Source organism: Protopterus annectens, chromosome 9.part0 (assembly GCF_019279795.1).
Source record: "Protopterus annectens isolate FY-2018-M chromosome 9.part0, PAN1.0, whole genome shotgun sequence".
In the NCBI taxonomy this organism is placed as follows: Eukaryota; Metazoa; Chordata; order Ceratodontiformes; family Protopteridae; genus Protopterus; species Protopterus annectens.
In genome coordinates this window covers 577,119,989-577,139,913 of record NC_056743.1, presented here as the reverse complement: position 1 = coordinate 577,139,913, position 19,925 = coordinate 577,119,989, and positions in this window count along the sequence as shown.

The following is a 19,925-nucleotide window of genomic DNA, read 5'->3' as shown; positions in this document are numbered from 1 at the left end:
CCAATAAGAAACAGGACATCAAGCAGGACAGTAAAAGTTGGGAGGTGAGACACTGTTCAGAAAATGAGCCACAAGCAGTTAAAGAGAACATGGAAAGAAGAGAAAAGGTATGGTGGGTTAATTTGCACAAGAGGGTAGAGGGAAGGGGGTGGAGCATTATAATGTGTCCACAATGGGGATGAGTGGGAGCTCAGTAGTGTTTTTTTTTCTTACTGGTGTAGAAAGATGAAAATAGATGCTATGGAGGTTATTATAGGAGCCTTCATTGGCATTATAGGACACATAGTAGGGAAGAAAATGTATTTGGTATGAGAATGATAGATTATTTGGTAAAAAGAAGTGCTAGCACAAAATGAGGCAGGATCTGGAAGAGAATATTAAAAGGGTACCTGGAGAAAAAGTTACATAAAAGTAAATGAGTACACAGTTACAAGAAGAGGAAACATATTTTTTGGGAGTAGGAGGGATCAAAGTATCAGAGCAACACATTTCAGATCATGGCACAATAGTACTGAAGGTTGGAATACAGGAAAAAGACAGAGAGGTTTGGGGTGGAAGCGGTTGAGCTACAAATGGGGAAAGAAAATAGCATAGTAGGATGTAGAACATATGACAGAAAATGAAATTAGAGAAAATATGAGCTTGAAGAACTAGATAAACACTTCTGGGACGGGTAAAAGCTGCAATCAAGGGGAAGAGAATGAAAGAGGGACAGAGAGAAGGCAGAGAAGGAAGAACCCAAAATAGTTAAATAAGTTAGAGGAAACTGAATAGGAGTAGAAAGGAAAATAGGAAATGTAGGAATAGCAGAGCCATGCTTTGGTGCAGTGATCATTAGTGCAAGTAGAGCTAGAAAGCACAATAATAACAGCAGTGGAAAAAAGGGGGTACTAGGAAGGAAATCTGAGTATGGTAAGAAAAGTGGCAAGGATGCAGTTGTCTAGGATGTTTAAACCCAAAAAGGAAACAGGGGAGTGGCAAGTGTAAGAGAGGCAGAGGAAAATATGGATGAGGAAGATGGAGGTATGGAGGAGGAAGATGGAAGTATAGTGGAAACGTTCAGGAAACACTAGCAAGGGATGTACTGAGAACAAGAAGACATGAAAGAAGGAAGGGGAAAGGGTTACAAAATAGAACAGAATCAACATGAGAAACTCAATGCAGACATAACATTGCCAGAGTTTAAAAAAAAATATGGAAAGAAGAAAATGAACGCTATGGGCAAAGATGGGTTCCCTCTGAAAGTGGAGAAAATATGGCAGGTGGTCACTGACAAATTGCTACGTTACTAGTGATGGCAAAGGTATCCGACTTTAGATCCTCATCAATAGCAACTCCAATGAGCCTACTGATAGTAATTAGTTCAAATCTACACATTTCATGAATTTTCTCAAAAGTCAGGCACTGATTTGGGATGAATAATATGACCTTTTTTTTCATGTAGGCTCAGGTTGGATCGGCAAAGAAAATCTTCAATGGGTGTACATGAATTTTATGTGACAATTTGGAGTTCTGCAGAACAAAAATAACATCTAACTACTGGTCAATTACTAAATGACTATTAGCCACATGCAGGGTTATTTATAAAGGTGTTCAAAAGAAGTGGGTCGATATAGAAGCAGTTTTGGAAATGTTGGTAGTTACAGGTAGGGTTTCTGAAAATTCATCATGCCATTTTACACATTGTTCTTCTGGTCAGTTAACTGCTGAATCACATGGAAGTGTTTGAGCATGTATTAAGGGTGTTCAGCATTCAGATAAGTTTTGAATGCCAAGCAGTGTCAAATACCTCTGACACATCTAAGAATACATATAGTTAAGTCTATATGTCCTTCATTTGTTTTTGCTCATTAGCATTTAAAAATGAGAGTTGAGCTCTGTCTGTACTTGGGGATGGGGTAAAAGCCATTTTCAGTAGGGACGAAAAGTTTGCTGCTCAAGAGTTATTTCATGAGTAGAGGATTAATACATCTTTTAAGCACTTCAGATATAAGAAGATTCAAAAATAATGAAAAAGTAATAAACATATATATATATATATATGTATATATATATATATATACATAGAGAGAGAGAGAGAGCAATATCTTCAAATGATGTTTTTGGTTAAGATTGATTTTAACTATACGTTAAAAAGATTGTATAATCTTCTAGTTAGCTGTTCTTGTAGAGAAATTGAGACATGGCCTCTTGCCTCACTGAATCTGCTACAAGGAAGGGAGCTATACAATGGAATTACTAATGTGTGTTTTGAATCTTAAAAATAAATATTAGCAAAGATACACAATGTCAAACTATTCTAATAGATAAACACTTCTAAATCAGTTATTGTATTGTGTTCTGATATTTATCAGAGCTACCTCCAGCTTTGATATGTTTTATCTTGTGAAGTGAACACATTTTTTTTTCCTTTGAGCCTTTATGCAGGTTTAATACCACACTGTAGGATGGAAAATCGTTTGTACTATTCTAATGACTGCTCCTAACTAAGGGGCAACAATGCAGAATCTCCAATCAATTTAGAATATGCAGTATGCTGCACATTTTTACACTTCAGGCTGGAGACAGAAGTTAATCAAAAAGGATGCAAAAAAGTCCAGATAGCCGCACACCTCAGTCCGTACTGACAGACACTGAATTCACTGACTGTGAAATCATATAGTTGGTCAGTGACTGAATTTCAACAAGTTTGCTTTATGTATTATGATATTCTTAGATCTGTGCTACAGAAGGTGAGATAAAACATACACATGGTCTTGCATGCTCATTGAGGTAGAACTCTTCTTGGATTATAGAAGTATGCATGCTTAGCAGCATCAGACTAATAGTAGGCCTTTTCTATAGCTGAATACATAGCATATTTACAACTGGTAATGTTGATAACAGTGGCGTTAACATGAAGAGCATACTAGTGTGCACTACTAAATGTATTTTGAAACAGTAAAATGTATTCAGAGTGCATTTAAAATGCAATACACACAGCATGCCATATTCCATATTATGTGCTTCTGCAGGTAGTCTGGAATGATTGAGTCATGAATTAGGCACTCATCCACAAGAAAAGTGTGAGAGTGCATTTTTGGATGTGTGCCTGTGCTTAGGTCCATGATGCATGTAACCCCTTCCATGACAGGTGAATACAAAGGGGTACAGGTGGACATTAACAGTGAAGAGATACCGCCCATCCCTTGGCGATTACATGGCATCACCACCACCACAAAAATCCTTCCAAATCCACATAAACATATGTTTCCTTTTATGAGGGAGCACACTCTTCCATGCACTGTACCATTCAAATCTTGGACAGGTAGTCTGCATCTGAATAAGTACTGCAGGAATTTGTAATATATTGCGCATGATCAGTCTGAATAAAAACTCTGGATATTGCAGGAATGTGTAATATACTGCACATGCCCAGTCCGAATAAGCACTCTGTATACTGCATGAATGTGTAATATACTGCACATGCTCAGTCCGAATAAGCACTCTATGCTGCAGCAATGTTTAATATATTACACATGCACATCATACTGCATAAATATACTGCACATGCTCAGTCCGAATAAGCACTCTATGCTGCAGCAATGTTTAATATATTACACATGCACATCATACTGCATAAATATACTGCACATGCTCAGTCCGAATAAGCACTCTATGCTGCAGCAATGTTTAATATATTACACATGCACATCATACTGCATAAATATACTGCACATGCTCAGTCTGAATAAGCACTCTATGCTGCAGCAATGTTTAATATATTACACATGCACATCATACTGCATAAATATACTGCACATGCTCAGTCCGAATAAGCACTCTATGCTGCAGCAATGTTTAATATATTGCACATGCACATCATACTGCATAAATATCCTGCACATGCTCATTATACTGCATGTTCCCCAGATGTGCACTGTAGTCATAGATTGTGACTACTACATTTCTAACTGGAATAACACTAACGGCAGTCTTGCCTAATAGAAACAATGTAACATAAAGCTAACATGTATGGCAGTCCATTAATATGAATTCCTCTGTCTGTCTAATAGGGAAAAAAGTGAGATAAATCGTAGAGGTTAACTGCTAAGTAAGACCAGAACTGATAAAGGGTATATGGTAATGTCTTCAAATTGTTGCTATATTTCTCAGTGGATTGTTACTTGTGCTATTAGATTTAGAACATTCTGTTTTTTAAGTAAAAATATTATAAAAAAATCTTTAAAATAACTGCTGTAAGTGTTTTAAGGATAAATTTACAAATAATGCCCTCAGCACAAGAGGCAAATGTTTACCAGAAAAGATTTCACCTGAGGATTGTATTGACCCCATCTTAATTTCTTAATGCTGTGGTCTGTTTAGAAGCTTGTCTGCACTTTTGAATGCTGTGGTTTCTTTATTATGTGGGGTTTATATTGACTATGTCTGCATATCTGAATGCTGTGTTATCTTTAACACACTGATCATATCATATAAATTTCATAGATAGCCCACCAACCTTGTAAAAATTATATCCTGTGCCATTGTCTCAGAACACCAGGATAACTTTTAATCAATAGTCCATTTGGTTAGGACTAACAGACCAAATAAAACTTAAACAATATGTGATTTATAACTTTCCCTGAGGTATGGTATGGTACGGAGTGTAGGTGCTCTGAACTATAATGATAAGAATGGTTTTAGCAATATGTTCTCTTTAGTTTTCTAAGAACTTAAAATTGTGTTCAATATTTCTAAAATGATGTAAGATATGTTTTTTAAAATGAAAAGTTAATTATGTCTGTTGGTAAATTCTTCCGGTCTTTAGAATATGATTGGGCTTTGTTCTCTATCTTGATGCAATGAGTATGAATTTTATCTGACTAGAAACATGGCAACAGAATGTTCAGAATACATCACTTTGTTAAAACATCCATTATTGAAGAAGGTCATTCACTTCAGGATTTTGTCCTTACCCTGAGGTTCAGTGATCCTAGAGGTGATTATGTCAAGTCCACAGATGTAGAAAGAAAGACCCTTGCATGGCAATGTGTAGGTGATGGACATGACTTGTACTGAAAAATTCAAAATACCTGTTGGGTATACTGCAATAAAGGGCCTTATAGTGCAAGTTTTGACCAAGTGTTATGGCACATCTAATAAATACATTTGTATAAATTTTTATCTTTTCCTATTTTTGGAATGGGTTGATGCCTGCTACATCTGTATAAAATATTTTTTTTCAGTATCTAACAATTTAGCTAAATAGACTGTTATCACATGATGCTGTCCTCTTGGGCATTGCAGCCCATCAATTTCATTTAAATCATAAAACAAACTGTGATGGCAGTGGGGGGGGGGGCAACATTAAACTTCCACTTCCAGAATGGATGGATAAACAAATAAGTGCAAAAGTATCAGTTTAAGTCTGCTGATGAGTGGGTAAGCTGTACTTTACTGAAGGCTAATGTCCTCCTTCAGATGAGTACTTCAGTTTTCATATAACAAGTAAGACATGTCGAGCTTGTTAATCCCACCTCCCCCTCGGCCCACCAATTATTCCACAGCTTAGACAAAACCACTGATTAAATCATGTATTTTATCCCCAATGTCTTTGAGGAAGTTATAACAGTTTATTTTATTTATTTATTTTATTTTATTTTATTTTACATTTTTTTACTGGGATAGTCCAACTGGACATGTGTCCATTTTGAGTGAAGGCCTGGGGAGATAAGCTCTGCGGGATTAGTGTGTATACATTGCCTCCTAGTTTGTTCTGATTCTCTTTTGTGTGGTATGGTCAGTAGATGGTAATGGCTTAAAAACTGGAAATATGTAATGGGAATTAGCAGACTGCCCCTCCCTGAGCTGCAGACATAATACATATATTTGCAACTTTGTCCATTTTCTAGGCTAAAATATTTATTTATCCAATAAGCTTATTTTGCCTTTTTAGTACAGCAGAATCCACTGAAATGATGGCAAATTGTTATTGTTAATTAGCTGTAGTTTTAGCCAGCTGGACATGTATGCCTTGATTGATAGCTAAAATATTGTGAAATAAGTTGGTCAATTAAGTTTGTATTTTTATGTTGCACAAAGGAACAGTGGCAATATCCAAGCAGTACCTGAGAATTTGTAGCGTAGTTGTGTACAATTTATTATAGTGGTGGTTGAGAATGACTGAGTAATCAGATGAGTTATTTAGTTATCAGCTATCTGCCTATAATGGTTTTGGAAGTAGGCCATTTGGAGTTATTTAGTTATCACCTATCTACCTATAATGGTTTTAGAAGTGGGCCATTGGGAGTTATTTAGTTATCACCTATCTACCTATAATGGTTTTAGAAGTAGGCCATTGGGAGTTATTTAGTTATCGCCTATCTACCTATAATGGTTTTAGAAGTAAGCCATTGGGAGTTATTTAGTTATCGCCTATCTGCCTATAATGGTTTTAGAAGTAGGCCATTGGGAGTTATTTAGTTATCACCTATCTGCCTATAATGGTTTTAGAAGTAGGCCATTGGGAGTTATTCAGTTATCACCTATCTACCTATAATGGTTTTAGAAGTAGGCCATTGGTAGTTATTTAGTTATCACCGATCTACCTATAATGGTTTTAGAAGTAGGCCATTGGGAGTTATTTAGTTATTACCTATCTACCTATAATGGTTTTAGAATTAGGCCATTGGTAGTTATTTAGTTATCACCGATCTACCTATAATGGTTTTAGAAGTAGGCCATTGGGAGTTATTTAGTTATCACCTATCTACCTATAATGGTTTTAGAAGTAGGCCATTGGGAGTTATTTAGTTATCACCTATCTACCTATAATGGCTTTAGAAGTAGGCCATTGGGAGTAGTTGGCCAGCAGTCTTCGTGTTTACTTTTCATTGCTTTTTTGTCTTTAAACAGTAGAGTGTGTGTGTGTGTGTGTGTGTGTGTGTGTGTGTGTGTGTGTGTGTGTGTGTGTGTGTGTGTGTGTGTGTGTGTGTGTGTGTGTGTGTGTGCCTGTGTGCACCTGTGTGTGCCTGCAGATGATATAGTTTTACTTAGTGAGAGTATGAATAATAATGTGGCCTTTGAAGATTTAGCCAGTGACATTCACAAGATACAATGAATGTTATGTAACCATTCCAGTTTTTTATCTTTGTTGTTGATCTTGCAGATGAAGTATAAGTCAGCCTAAATGGTGATATCTTTGAAACGGTAAAAAATGGCATGCATTTAGGGACTGTCATGGACTACAAGACAGTAATAAATATATAAGCACATAGGTTGAACAAGGCTAGCTGCCCTTGTGGGTCATTTTACACCTAGCCAATTTCCCTTTTTGTGCTCAAATTTACCTGTACATACCATTTAGCTGGTGATTGGCCTTACTCATCCCTTTGTCAATGTCTCTTTCGGCTTTTCCCGGTTAGGGGTCGCCACAGTGGAACTCCGGTCCGCTAATGATTGGCAGTTGATTTTTACGTACTGCATCCCTTTGTCAATAACTATATCAAATCCTTCAATATAACTATATTAGAGGTGAGTGTGGTCCTGCTTGTATTACGTCATAAGAGTTGTGTTATATAGAAACATTACATGGTAAAAGACTACAAGGCATAATGCTTCTATATTATACTACCTAAATTGTGAACAAGGATTTTTAATTTCTCCAAGTCTTTTGGGTTTCTAATACCATGACGGGACTGGAGGACCCCATTCCTAAGTCAAAGTATGATTAAAGTTCATGAGATTAGTACTGTTTCAATCTTTGATGTTAGCCAGAAGAGCTCTTTGCAGCACATGCAATGTGCGCAGCAATGACTCCTTTTGCAATTCATACTGAGTTACATATATCGGTAACATACCTAAATACAGTTGTAAATTTATTTTTATAAGATCTGTTACTCCTACAACTGTCTGAGTATTCTTCCACACTGACCTCGTTTCTGCCTGCAAATCCTGGTATTTTATGACTTTGTGTCTCTCTAGACGTAAGACACTTTAGTCACTGGGTGTATCAGTTCTAATGATCAATGCTACTTTTGTTTTCTTTTCATGGACTACTATATCTGGTTTTCTCGCATCTATTTTTTTAAACTGTTTGTAATGGGTGATGCCATGTGATATGATGCTTTTTGGCTCATGTTTCCAGTGTTTTTCAGCTTGCTCTACTAATGTAACACACACAATGATATCAAAAGCTCTCCAAACATAGTGAAACCCTCAGTTAACTATAAAAAGGTTCCTGTCTCAAACTGCTTTATTTTTCACTGTGAAACATTCAAGACTATAAAAATAGCATGATAGTTAAAACCTGCAAGTTTATTTTTGATTAATAATAACAAAAAAAAATTAAATCTGGAAGAATATTTCTGAATATCAAATTGCTTCACAAATGTTCCTGCAGCTTAACTTCAAGCATACACTCTTCCTTTAATCTCACATCATGACAAACAGGGCTGAAAAGACCAATGAAGTTATAAAACTCGAAGTTCCTTTGACTGTATATCTTATTATTTAAAGCTAGAAGAACATTGACAGGCCACATAGTAATTACTGCAATTCATATTTCCTCTGAGTAATACATAGATCCCCTGTTGAGAGAAGGGGGTATGGAATCATTTATAGTTATGACATCATGCATGGAGACAATTCCATGCAAGAACAACATTACATGTTACAGCCCAGAATACTTAGCAAACAGCAAGTCTGGCAAACAAAAGCAGTGTTTATATTATTTATCCAACACTGAGGAGTATGAAGAATGACAGGGTTTATGAATTTTCAGATAACATTATGAATATCTGTGTTTTGTGTGTGTGTGTGTGTGTGTGTGTGTGTGTGTGTGTGTGTGTGTGTGTGTGTGTGTGTGCTCGCGCGTGCGCGTGTATTTGTGTGAGCGTGCTCATGTCTGTTTCTCCGTATGCTGTTTTTACTCTCAGTAATGCCAAAAGCAGAACAAAATTCAGGTTGATAGATATGTTACTTAATCAAACTATGCATACACACACAAACATATGTATAGCTACATTTATATCTATATCTAACTAACTAACTATATATATATATATATATATATATGTATGAATATATATATATATATATATATATATATATATATATATATATATGGTAAAAACCAGGATGAAGAGTGGAAAAAACAACAAATAAAAATCCAGTAACCACTCCGACTCCAATAACTAATGTCCAAAGATTTAATTCACAGTATCACAATAAAAATAAAAAATTACATCCAGGTCAAGCGCTTTCGTATTATCACTTCATCAGAAGTGATAATATATGTTTGTTTTATATAAAAAAGGAAATCTTAATAATATTTGTCAGAAATTACAGACAAATTCTGACTCCAGCATCAAGCTGATAAAATAGACACTTTCATAGAAAAACTACAAAACAAATAGACTTGTTACATATGGACCTGCAACAACAGAAGATCCAGATGACAGGCATAGAAGAAGCTGTGAAAAATAAAATACAAGAAGAGGAAATCAACATTGAGTTTCTGCTGAAACAAAATACACATTTACAAACAAAGCTGGATGACCTGGAAAATAGAAATAACATTAGGATTTTTGGACTGCCAGAAAATATTGAAGGTAACAATATTACTTCTTTTTAACAACATGGCTCCTAAAACTTTAGATTTACCAGAAGCATTCTTTTGGTATCGAAAGAGCACATAGATCTATAGCTAATACCAACTCTAACAAAAACTATCCTAGATCAGTTATAGTTAGATTTCTATCATCTTTTGATAAAGAGATGGTTCTTAAATCTGCTTGGGCTAAAGCTCCTGTTAAGTTTAATGAGACAACTGTGCGTTTTGACAATGACTATTCTTCCATGGTAATTGCTAAAAGAAAAGTTTTTCTGCCACTAATAAGGAGCTTAAAAAGCACAGTTTAAAACATACCTTCTGTTTCCTGCCAAGCTTAAAATCTTCCTTCCTGATGGTCCTAAGGTCTTGATGATTTAGACTCTGCTTTACTGTTTGTCAAAGAAAAAGGATTTTGGATAAAATAGAAGAAATGGAATGGGCTAGTTCTTCATTAAAGAGATTGGCAACTGAAGCTTCCTGGAAGACTTCAGAGAAGAAGAAGAGACTAAAAAAAATGATTTGTTATATGTTTTTTTTCTCTCTCATCATTTTAGTTAATTATTAATCTTTTTGAATATAGTTCCTGCATTTCCAGAAAGCCACAAATATTTTGGAAAAGATTTAATCAAAGTTATTCTCTATGTGCAAAGAAATGTTTTGTTTTATAACCAGTCAAAATGCCTGAGGATTTAATGGCAGGCTGTGACTCGATTTGTTTTTCTTTCTGAAAAAAGTAAGGTTAGTAATTTGATACATTTTCTATCTTTATCTTTTTTTTCCTTCTTCTTTTATTATTTTCTTTGTTTAAACAATGACATTCTATTTAGATTATGTAGTGGGTAAAGGGTGGGGGAGGGCAGGGAGAGAACAGTAATGAAAATATCATTAATAGAATAATAACATATTTATTTCTTGTAAAAGTTTATAAGTTCTTCAAATGCTATTTCTAATTATACTTCCTTGATTATACTGCTTATGCTTGTTTGTAAATAATCTGTCATGCTTTAACTAATAATAATCAGAACTAAATAAGAGTAAATAATATGTTTTATTTTTAACTCTATTAATATAAACAGTAAGTAACATTCCATTGTATATACTTCTTACAGCTTTCTCTTACATTTTTTATTTCTGCCTCACTCCCTTTTATTTTCTACTCTCTTTTTCTTTTCTTTATTAATATATAGAAATGCTTTTGACTGTGTGGGCACAGTGAATAATAGGATTTGTATGAAAATTGAGTTGGGAGAAGAATGCTGAGTTTTATTGCTTGTTGGTAATTTTGAGTTTAATTTCACTTGCATAGAGGCTGTGATGATCTGTGGAATACATTGTGGAGGTTCTGTCATGTTTAGATGCATTTACACTGCTAAATGAATGTTTGTCACTAGTTTTAATAAGTTTCCGCCAAAATGTTAAGAGAGACAATCTGGGATGTGGGCTGTCTTATGCACAATGTCCTTGAGTTACCTCAGAATCTTCAAATCACAGAATTCTCACAGAGAAACTGAAAGCAGTTAGTATAAACATTGACAAGGTTATCACACTGACACACCACAGATTCAGGAAAAATACTCTGTTCATAAAATATGTCAGTTATAATGAGTTTAAATGATGTAGTTTCTTGTAGTAAGTAAATGTCTTATTTTAGAAGGCATAAAAATGAAAGATTTATTTAAATGTTTTTGAAAATCTACTTAACAGCAGCATAATAATCTGTGTTAAAATTTGTGTTCCAAACATATACTTTACTATAACTCATTTAATTCATCTGATTGACAAACATAAATAATCTTATAACTCTATTCTGGAAGAAATGTCATGTGATATATTTTAAAGCAGTAGGTTAGCATGATTTTAAAATCTGGTTACCAATATGTATTTGCTGTGCATTGTTTTGTATAAAGCAGACAGATTTATTCTGGGGACAGCAAGTGGGATGGTGCTCTGCAGGGACACAACTCAGTGAGATCATATATATATATATATATATATATATATATATATATATGTGTGTGTGTGTGTGTGTGTGTGTGTGTGTGTGTGTGTGTGTGAGTGTGATGGCTTTTTTTCTGAGAGTCTGCATGGCTATCCAATATGATTTGTAATGATTTCTATGAATACAATGTTTTACTCTATTGACAAAATGAATGTTTGCCACAAGTTTTAATAAGTTTCCCGCCAAAATGTTAAGGGAGACAATCTGGGATGTGGGCTGTCTCATGCACAGTGTCCATGAGTTTCCTCAGACGCTTCACTCACAGAATTTTCACAGAGAAACTGAAAGCAGTTAGTATAAACATTGATAAGGTTATCACACTGACACACCACAGATTCAGGAAAAATACTCTATTCATAAAATGTGTCAGTTATGATGAGTTTAGATGATGTAGTTTCTTGTAGCAAGTAAATATCTTATTTTAGAAGGCATAGAAAATGAAACATTTATTTAAATGTTTTTGAAAATCTACTTAACAGTAGCATAATAATCTGTGTTAAAAACTTGTGTCCCAAACATATACTTTACTATAACTCATTTAATTCATCTGATTGACAAGCATAAATAATCTTATAACTCTATTCTGGAAGAAATGTCATGTGATATATTTTAAAGCAGTAGGTTAGCATGATTGTAAAATCTGGTTGCTAGTGTGTGTTTGCTGTGCATTATTTTGTGTGAAGCGGACAGATTTGTTCTGGGGATGGCAAGTGGGATGGTGCTCTGCAGGCTCGGTGAGATCAGATATATGTGTATATATGTATGTGTGTGTGTGTGTGTGTGTGTGTGTGTGTGTGTGTGTGTGTGTGTGTGTGTGTGTGTGTGTGTGTGTGTGTGTATGTATATATGTATGTGTATATGTATGTGTGTGTGTGTGTGTGTGTGTGTGTGTGTGTGTGTGTGTGTGTATGTGTGTGTGTATATGTATGTGTGTGTGTCTGTGTTTATGTGTGTGATGGCTTTTTTTTTTAGGTAATAACGCAGGTGTTTCTGAGAATCTGCATAACTATGCAATATGATTTATAATAATTTTTATGAATACAATATTTTACTCTATTGACAATAATGAGTTTAAGTAAATGCTCATATACAAACAATTCAAGATTTTTTTGGAAGCTGTTGATAGAATTCACATGACAGAAAATAGATGCATCTTAATGCATGTAATGTCTGAATCATATTAGCCAAAGTTTTTGATTTAAATGAATGTTAGAACATAATTTTCTCTCCTCTTGATTTCTAACATTAAGATTATTTGAATGCTATTAGAATACAAGTGTTATATATTACATAGATCTATATAATAGTATGAACAGTTTTTAAAAAAAAAAAAAAAAAAAGTTTATTTTAGTTTATATGATGCTGTTTTACCAAATGTGTAGTTTTGTCTTGATAGATAATTGAATTGAAAACTGTTAACCTCAGTTAAATATAACTAGTATTAAATTGATAAGGTGGTAGCTGAGGTACTGCTGCTTAGGGTAGGGTGTTAACTTGAGTAGTAAATACTGCTCTAAGTTGGAGTTTTCAACTGCAGGCGGGATGCAAGGTTTAATCCTTACATTATTTGCACTTGTTCATTGTTATATGTATATAGTTTTGACATCCACAATATATTTTGTACACTCATTGTCAGTACAAACAAAATTGAATCCTATACAAAATCCCATAAGAGATTTAATAAATACAGCTATGTTTAAAGGTACACCTAAAAGAGGAGATGTAACATTATTTATCTTGTTATTTGTTATTTCGATCATAAGATTCTTGAGTTTTAAAAATGCCAAATGACATCTTTAAAAGGAATTTCTTTAAACATTAATGGATTGAATAATCCGTAAAAGGGCAAGCCTAATAAGATACATTAATCTACACAAGGCCAATCTAGTCTTCCTGCAAGAAACCCATCTCTTGAAAAAAGATATTGATAAACTAGCCACTAATAAGTATACAGTATTGGTTAGTTCAGAGCACACTCAGAAAAAAAGAGGAGTGGCTATTTTATGGAATAAAAGTATGCCCATTCCTAAAACCATTAAGTCTTATCAGGATGACAAAGGAATGTTTTGTATGGTTACAATACAAATTAATGGGAAGACTTACACTTTAATTAATGTATATTGGATACCTGGAATTGGTATTAATACAGTAAAACATCATATTGATAAGATCATATCATTCTCTGTAGGGGATATTATTTTAGCTGGTGATTTTAATTGTATACTACATGAAAGTGATACTACCACTATAAAGAAAAGAAGAATTACATCTAATGCAAAACATTTAAATGATTTTGCTAATTCTTATCATTTGAATGATATTAATAATCAGATAGAGTCAAAATCATTACCATACACCTTTTTTCTAACAGATACAAAACTTATTCAAAAATAGATAGGGTCTTTATTTCTAACCAGATGGTAACAGATTTAATTAATTCCAAAATCATTTCATGTCCTATATCTGATCATAACTCAATTGTTTTCAATTCATGATAAAAATACTCATAATGTTCAGATCAAAAGGATACCAGCATACTTAACTCAGCTAAAAGACTATAAAGAATATATACTTTCAGAAGTACAACATTTTCTAGACATAAATAATACTCCTGAAGTCTCCATTGTCTATGTTTGGGATGCCTTAAAATCATATCTATATGGACAAAGTATCAGATGGTATAATAACAAAAGGAAATCTTGGGATAAGGAATTGTTAGATATTCAAAGTAAACTAGACTCTTATAAACATAATAATAAAGAAAATATTATGGACAAGAAAGTTATTGAAGAAATAAACAAACTAAATGAGAAATACAAAGAAATTTTAACTCATAAAGTTAAAATAACTTTAGAGAAATACAAGTTTTGTCTTATTCAATAAGCCCCAAATACTTACATAGACTTAAAAATAAAACAAAAAGATTGAATAAACAAAACCATATCAAAGAAATCTTTTCTCTAAGGAAAAGAAGAATGTTTCTAGTATACCAGAAATACTGGATGAATTTAGAAATCACTTTCACAAGATTAACCATAACAACATTAACATGGAACCTAAAGATAAAATAAAGGAGTTTATAACCACAAACATGAATAAAAAGCTTAATAAACAACAGATTAAACTATTGGACAAGAGTATTTCATATACAGAAGTTATTACACAAATAAATAAGCTTAAATCAAACAAAGCACCGGGTAATGATGGTATTATACCAGAGATATATAAAATCCTTTCTAAAACTACATATTCATTAATACATAAGGTTTTTATTCTGGCCCAAACTGAGTTAATAACCCCCATCTTGGCAATATACATTTATTTCACCAATTTTAAAACCTAATAAAGATCCAACTAGATGTTCTTCATATCGACCCATCTCATTACTTAATGTTGATTATAAAATGTTTATGAGTATTTTTGCTGATAGATTGAAGACAATTATCCCGGCATTATAGACATAGATCAGACGGGCTTCATTGTAAATAGAAATACTTTTGATAATATAAGAAGAAGTTTAACATTAATTGATTTTGCAAATAGGAAAAGAAAGATTTAACACTTATTAGTCTTGATATAGGTTCAGCATTTGATTCAGTAAGTTGGGACTATCTGTTTACCTTACTGAAATGCACAAATTTCTCTGATGCATTTGTAAATTTAATTGAGCATTTATACAAAGGAACGCTGGCTTATATTAAGGTAGGAACATATGTTTCACAAAAATACCCATTCTTAAAGGTACAAAGCAAGGATGTCCACTTTCTCCACTATTATTCACTTTAGTAATGGAGCCTTGGGCTAATTTGATTAGAAACAGTACTGACATAGAGGGTTTTGAAATAGAAGAAAATACAACATCAAAATTCAACTTTTGCAGATGATGTTCTAATTACATCAGCAGGATCTAATTCTTCTATGCAGTCTTTATTTGATAAAATGATGAATTTTAAAAGTATTTCTGGTTTAATATTCAATGAAGAAAAAACTAAAATACTACCTATATATACACGAAAAAATACTCTCATTAGTGATTTTACTAAATATGTACCCAACTCAGGTCAGATAACTTATTTAGGTATAATACTATCTAAAGATATTAAATCTATTATATATAACAACTATAATACCTGTTTTCTTAATATACAAAATCTTTTTAATACCTGGAATAATTTGATTTTTACTATGGAGGAGAGACTTACAATTATTAAAATGATAATATTCCCCAACCTTTTATACTTAATACAATCAATAATACTTTCACCTACTAAAATAACTATCAAGAAACTGAATACACTAATGTTAAATTTCTTATGGGCTCCTAATAGACCTAGGATTGCATTAAAGAAACATACTAATAGCTGGTCTCAAGGGCGTATCTCTTTTCCAGACTTTAATTTATATATTATCTCTTCTATTATAAAAGTTATTACTTTATTAATAGATCGGTCATATGTCGCAAAATGGAAAGATTATTGGGAGCTAATTAGTATGCACTTCATGAAAATCTCCTTAACACATAAAAATATGATTATAAATAACTCCATGTTGTGGTTGCTAAAGGAATTTTGTACTTCACCTATTACACCTAAACATATGGTCTGTTACCCATTAAATATTATTATTAGTTATCGTAACTTTATATTCATGCACCCTAAGTATAGGGAATGGAATTTTATTGTATTCCCTATAATTTATACTCAGGGTATGCTTATGTCATCTACTTCTGAAGGAGCTCATTTAGCTATAGATAATAATCTAAAGTACTGGTATCAGCTGATATCTGATAATAAAGTTAAAAATCTAGATTTCTTAAAACAAGAATTTGATCTAAGAGAAACTTGCTGGTTAGAGGTTCAGATCTTTAGACAACATCTCATTGATAGAATAGATCTAATGTCTATAACAGTTAAAGAATCTATTCCAAAACTGATTGATTACTTGATAATAAATTTACAGCATAAAGTTTCTGATAAAGGTAAACTTTCATATATACATAAAATTATCAGACAAGAAACTTTTTACAATGTAGATTCATACTGGAATTATTTCACCTCTATTAATGGGGACCCACCAACTCAACAAGATAAACAATATATATTGGAATCTGCTTATAGAACTACATCTTCCATTGTCTGGAGACTTTATACATGGAAATTTTTACATAGATCTTTTATACACCTTTGATGATGAATAAAATTAATAATAAAGATAATCTATGTAAGAGATGTAATGTAGAAATTAATGCTGACTGGGCTCATATGTTTATGACTGTATGAAGTTGAAAGAATACTGGAAGTCAATTAATGAATTTTTGCAGGCTCTTTTACAGATAATTTCATTATTTCTAAGTCTCTTATATTATTCAACACACCTGTACCTCAATGTGTTAAAAAGATTAAGCTTCCCTTGTTATGGTCTATCCTAGCAGTGGCTAGGAAAATAATAACTAGAAATTGGATTTCAGATACACCTCCTTCGTTCAATGAATTTAAAAATGTTATGAATATAATGTGTCATATGGAAATAAGCACAATTAGAATGAGAACAACTAGAAAAACATCACATTTTATTGTATGGGATAATTTACAAAATTTGTTAAAAAAATTCTAATTTCAATAGCACAGTATTTTAGTTTAATTAATTGATCTGATTGTAGTGGATGTCTTTGTAAATACTTTAGTTGTTTTGTTGAATATTATAATAATACCTATTTTTAATTATTTGTATAAAATTGTTATGATATTTCTCTTATATGTTAAAACAATAAACTTGTTTTGAAAAAAAAAAGAAGTGATAATACGAAAGCGCTTGACCTGGATGTAATTTTTTATTTTTATTGTGGTACTGTGAATTAAATCTTTGGGCATTAGTTATTGGAGTTGGAGTGGTTACTGGATTTTTATATATATATATGGATCTAGGACTTTTGATCGAAAGATCAAAAGTCCAAAACCATTCCCACCGAACACACTTTAACGAAAGCGCTTTCATCAAAAAAGTGTGTCAAACAAAAAAAACACATTAAATTAACATTAATGTGCCCCCCACACCCCCTCTACTTTAATATTCTCTCTCTGAGATCGCACTACAGTGGGGAAAAGGGAATTTTCCCTTATCCGCACCATAGTATGACCTCCGCAACAGGCATACTTACGTGAAAGTGCTTCTTCCGTGAAAAGTACTTTCACATAAGCATGCCTGGCCATAATGGATTCGGTCTTTTGATCTTTCGATCAAAAGTCCTAGATCCATATATATATATATATATATATATATATATATATATATATATATATAATTTGAGTGACCTGTGAAAGCTAACTTTATATCACAAACTCATCATGTAATACTTGCTTTCATGGTTTGGATTAAGTAAGTCAGTGCTTTATTTTTGTTTTGTATTGGGACAGACCTTGTGAGACAAAATTCTAATTAGTTATTTTAGTGCAGTACAACACAATCAACCCTGTTGAATTATCCCTGAAAAAGCATTGCTTTTACCTTCTATCCACAGACATTTGTGACATGTGGTGTAGGGAAGGATTTGTTGGTGCCATGAAACCCCCAACCCCCCCCTTAATTCAAAATCATATATTCAGCAATTACTTCCATTCTTTGTTTAAAATTGCAAGTTCTTGAATTGAAGGATGGCAGAAATGAAGAATGCTTCCAATCTTTGATTTCATTTTGGAATGTCTTCATGTATTTTAATGATAGATATAAACAGATTACTTTGTAAATAAATAAATATTAAATAAATAAATATATGATCCCCTTTGCACTTTTAACTGCTTCTTGTCAAAGAAGAGTGACAAAGACAGTAAAAGGCAATCAGCTGTAATCAATTTTTTAATTTGAAAACTTGAAAAAAAAAGATCTTACCCTTTCTACTGCAGCAAGTACAAGTCTGACATAAAACTTTGAGTCCTTTGGTTTGATTGGAAATCTTTCTGAGCATGTGCATTAAGCAATGTCAGACATTTAAACACCCAAGTCATTTTATTTAGCGTGCAGTCTTAGATTAATGCTGGTGTTTTGACTGATCATTCCCCTCATCAAGGATAAAGTCAGCTTACCTGATTAAAAGATGCAATGGAAAAATAACTGAGGTCCAATTACAGCCCAGCTTGTCTCACTCCCAATCATTGATCTAAACTTCTTGCACCCACTCATTCTCATCTTATTATAATTCACAAACACAGACAGTTTGCGATGCTTCTGTTCTCATGTCTTACTTTTTGAGGGGTTTATTTACCTCTTTCAAATAATTTTCATAATGATGATGTGGACATCTTTTAATACTACACAGGACATATTTTTTTTCTTTTTCTAATGCACTCTGATGATGATGTAGTTCTACCATAAGAGTGTAAATTTATATTTGCCATTATGCTTACACCATATTGCTACAGATGTCTCAATATCCAGTACTGAGCAACATTTGAGACATAGGCATCTACCTCATGTACAAACTGGACAGCTATGTCATTGGTGGTTATAAGTTAGATCAACTGATACTGGAGTAATCACTGAATGTAGAGGTGTTACTATGAGCTGCAAAGCAGGTGTTCTGGGAGAAGGTCACTTCAAGATGATAAGATCTGAATAAGGTAGAGGTGGAAATTTAGATGGTATAACTGGGGGAAACATTGGTAAAGAAAAAATTGAGATTAATACCTCTGGTGGGCTTGTGGAGCAGTTTTGTCAAGTGTATTGGCACTTAAGAAGACCACAGATCTCTGGGCTTATTATTGTTGGTAGTATATGTTTGCCAGTTTACAGATGAGTAGCCAAAGTCGCCAGTGGGAAAGCATTTTATTTGATGGTTAACTCTTCTAACTGGTTAAGTTGCTTTTATGCTTTGAAGGAGTCATAAATGGAGTTTTGAAATTACTTATAATCCAATTAATTTTATTGATTTCAGTTTTGTATCATGCAGAATCTGGTGAAGGGCAAAGAAGTTAATAATAAATATATATATACTACCCAGAATGTTTCCAGTGGATCTGAGTTAATGGTAGAAACTGAACCCTTGGAATAGAAAGAGTACATTTACTACACTGTTGATGTCTTCAAAGGAAAGGAAGACCTTAAGTTCAGAGATTTTGCTGTTTAGACACCTGGCATTCTATAGTGCCACCTTGATATACTCCAGATCATAAGTTGCTATCCATTGACTTTTGTCAGATGACGTCTGCCTGAAAGAAAAAGCACTAATGGGTTATCAAATATATTAGCTGGTATCTAAAAACCAAGAGAGGAAATCTGAAGGCCATCCCTGGCAAAGTGGAATGTGGGGTGTTGTCATTTATACCCATGCAGAGATAC